We start from the raw sequence: 4,146 nt of genomic DNA, 5'->3' as shown, positions 1-4,146 counted from the left end.
TATTCCACGAACGTCTTCGTGAAACAAGGTTGAAGTTTAACAGTTCTGTTTCAGCCACTATACTGAGTCAGAGAGTGGAGAGGGCCTGTGTATGTATTCTGGTCTTCGCAGCATGTACCTGTGTTTCCAGTGGCGTAGTCCTGAGCACGATGGGTGACACATCCAGTGACTGATATTGGCCTTTACCCGTATTGTCATCGACAATTGGTTGCGTTACCGCTCAACTAAACCATTCGTTATTGCTTTTGTTCTTGTCCATCTCCCTCCTTCTTACTTATGAGTATGATAACTGCACAATGAGACTGTCAAGGGCATCTGAAGGGTCCTTCAAAGAAGAAGATATTGAGGACATTCGAGGTTATCGTGCATCTTTAACAGACCTGGTGGAACATGTGTGTTCCCTCATGTCCAGACACGTGGCTGCTGGCTACGTCAGCTCCTTCCTCATTGTGTGTTTCTGCCTGTACAGCAGCATCAAAGACGAGAACTCCACTGCAAACATCGGTATTGCTGCAGCTGCTCTGTATATCTCTACATTGCATCTCATCGCCCTCACTTATATTGGTGTCAGACTACACGAAGCGGTAAGTGTTAAAATTCTTTTTTGCCGAAATGCAATTCTCTTTTCAAAACATTTATTGCTGAAGTTAAATGGATGGTTGATTATGTTTGTTTAAATGAAATTATCTTTGCATATCTAAATGACGAACCCAGTAACAGCCTTCTGCTTTCGTCATATACTCTGAGCAACTGAATAAAACAATACGACTTCGTATGTAGCTACTAATAGTGTTGAATATTGGTGTGTCCCCGCTTGTATCCGCATTAATATTGTGTCATACAGACAGTGTAGGTTGGAAGAGAAGAACGTTCAACCACAACAGTTTATATTACTCGTGTTTTTACTACAATGTTTGTTTACAGGCACACCGACCTCTGAATGTTCATCTAGACATGGCTGGAAAATATATGCCTGGCAGAGTTATTGGACTGGTAAGGAAACATTATAACAAATTCAGAGACATTTCAACAGTTTTTAAAAATACATTTAACTGTTTTATTGCGGAACGTTGATTGAATTAGTATGTAAAATATTATTTATGTTATTGCTATATGTACTTGTGATAAATTTCCGCGTGTGCTCATTGTATTTCCTGTGTTCCAATTGGCTGAATAGAACGATTACTATGGTATATGTACGTCCTGATTGCAAAGTACAGCTGGCTTCCATATACGCTATGCCTACACGTGCTTTGGCAACACACTTGGTCGGTTGTATTTCTAATTAAGTCACACCTTGCAAACTGTGTATTTCAGACCAATTAGAATCTCTACTCATCGTTGAAACTGACATTCATTCACATAAAAAATGAAGTTTCAGTCGTCTAAAACTGCAGTGCAATACAGTTAGGTATGCAGTAACCAGCTCGTCGGAAGTCTTACACAATAAATAACATTGCTACATAACAATGGCATCCGAGTTGCAAGGTCGGGGCTCATGCTTTCAATCACTGGATTGTGTTGGATTGAGTCGATGAGGTACAATCCCCTTCCAAATGCTTGAATATGTTCTTTCCACAGATCATTGCTACCCTAATCACCTACGTTTTCATCGTGATCCAACCCAGGCCCTCCTATCTATGTGATGAAAAAGCGTTAAATGAGATCATAATGATGGCGTATTGGTAGTATAGCGTCTGTATTGCTATCTAATGCAGTTCATATACGAACAAAAAGAGGTACTATCGGATTTGACAGCGGCTGTTAGCGGAATACGCGTACAGCCGCTATGCGAAACTCGGTAAAATGCAGCGGAATAACTTCGACTGTATCCGTGAAAAACCGATCGTAGTTGAATGACAACACCATTTCCGGAAAAACATTGTACGACAAAATTGCGGACGAAACCAAACAAGTGACAAAGTGAGTAGTTTCTTTTGTATATTCCGGGTTGAAGTTTTGACTTTTATGCATAACACCCACATCATTGATCAACCATCATGTATATGCACCTGGATTTGTCATTTGATGTGGAATAGGTGTTTTGTTTAATCAGTTACCGTAAATAAATGGGTAGGGTTCGGCCTCGTCAGTGTGTTTACTGTTCAGCCTCAAGTTAGGTTACACAGTTGTGTCTGAAAGAAGTGTTGCAGGCTGAAAGTTAATCGAGGCGGGTATGATTTCTCCAAATCGGACATTGGTACCAGTTTATTTTTTCAGTGTTAGCATGTTGTGCCTAAGATATGTAGTAGTGAATGTGTTCTTGTTTAGATCTCGAGTACAGTTGTGCCAAGTGAAATTACGGTGAATATCGGGAATGTTGGTTTATGGCTGTTTTCAGCTGACAACTTGATAAAAGGATATGTTGTTGATTTTAATTCTGAATTACTTAAGAGGTGTGCATGATCAATTGCGCAAATATGTAACTTATTTCATAGGTAGTCAGGTGTAACTTGCATTAGAATTTGCAGTGCATTTGGTATCTCAATGTTGATTAACATGTTAATTGGTTGAAATTGGACTCTTGGTATACAGATATTAAACACATTTCAGGTTCGTGAGTCGTTCCAGGCGTGTGATGACCCAGGGATATCAGCTATTGACAGATGCAGGATGATACATATGGGTATATAGGTGAGTTGATTTAGAATTTCCTCTGTGGACTACAGATCATTGTAATATGACCAACATCCATAATGAAAGCTACGGCTGATTAAACGTTAACTCTCTTAACTTCATGAAATTGCTATATTTCTTATTGTTACAGGTTCAAGAAATTCCTTCTGTCAGTGGCTGATTTGTCCACTTCCCTCCAGTGGGTTTACATGTCAACACGTCCAAATTTGTCGGGACAGCATTGTAAGACAAGATCCAACCAGGTAAGTCCCACACGGTACTAGGAAGGCTGGTGTTGTTTGACATTTAAAAGTTATATATGTTTAACTAATGGCGTTTTCTAACAAACACTGGCTGACAGTTTTGTTTACCATTACTTTTTACTATTATAGCATTATTAAATATGTAGAATCTAGCAGTGTGGTAGCTTATTGTTTAGATGACTAACTGATCAGTGGGCCATGGTTTACAGTGTGATTCCACAGGTTTAACTATTTGATCATCTGAATTTTCAACTGATTGCTGTCTTGCAGAGGTCTTGGTGTGATATTTTCAAGTATAATAATGTTGGTCCTCTTCCGTCAAAGTTAAGCCCCTCACTCACTCACACACACACACACACACACACACACACACACACACACACACACACACACACACACTGACACACACACATTGCATTCCACTAAAAGTGTTCTTCAATCCAATTACAGGACCACTTGTTTGATGCCCCCAGTAGGCTCATCGTGCGAGGAATCCGGTGAAGGGTATGTCAAGTCTGCATGGACCTGGTCTTGGAGCTACCACAAAGTCAAGGAAAGCAAGATGAAGCGATTAATAAGAGCTGGTCTTTCTGTTGCCCACTGTGATGAACAGATGTCCAAGTGTTGAATCTGTTATGTTTTTACATATGCACTTTCATAATGTGTAAATATGGGAATTGTAAAGTTGGACATGATGTGATGTTGTGTCTTACGTAAACAGAAAATAAGACATTTGTATCTACTGATTATCATTGGACAAAGAAAGTCATATTCAGATTTGTCAATGAATAAAACACTTGAGTTATTTGTTAGTTATCTTTGCCATTATCACATAGCTAACCTGGTTAGCCAAGCATCCTTCCTACTACTTTCAAAACACAAAGTCACATGAACAAATCACAAGCATGCACAAGTATTTTCCAACATCAACAAGAATTTACAATCTCTAACACCAGAAAAAGAGATTTGAGGAAATTCTATTACTAAATCTAAACAAATGAACTTCAAATAAGCAAAGGTGGTATGTTTATCGTGGCAATTATAAGTCGGGTTTCCAAATTACGTATTTGGGATCTGACAACTGGCCATGGTCATTCATTCTACCAATGAAAAAATGTTATGACAGATTATGTTATGAGTTTACCACAACCTGTATTTGGGTGCATGCTCATCATGGAGCAGACTGTGGATTTATGTCCCTTCGAAGCGAACAACTTCTCACAATCACCACATTCAAATTCTTTGGCTTCACTTTGTTTTAGTAGAG

At 39.0% G+C, this 4,146-nt stretch overlaps 1 long non-coding RNA gene across 1 annotated transcript; it reads left to right on the top strand.

Moving 5' to 3' along the window:
• The first annotated feature begins 1,654 nt into the window (after positions 1-1,654).
• Positions 1,655-3,665, top strand: LOC124273242. Its single transcript, XR_006897585.1, has 4 exons — positions 1,655-1,923; positions 2,554-2,634; positions 2,768-2,879; positions 3,330-3,665. It is a non-coding gene; the product is annotated as an uncharacterized LOC124273242 (long non-coding RNA).
• The last annotated feature ends 481 nt before the right edge of the window (positions 3,666-4,146 follow it).

Source organism: Haliotis rubra, unplaced genomic scaffold, assembly GCF_003918875.1.
Source record: "Haliotis rubra isolate DU_JTF1 unplaced genomic scaffold, ASM391887v1 Scf1033, whole genome shotgun sequence".
Lineage (NCBI taxonomy): Eukaryota > Metazoa > Mollusca > Gastropoda > Lepetellida > Haliotidae > Haliotis > Haliotis rubra.
The sequence above is the reverse complement of the archived record's forward strand: the minus strand, read 5'-3'. Positions and strand labels throughout refer to the sequence as shown.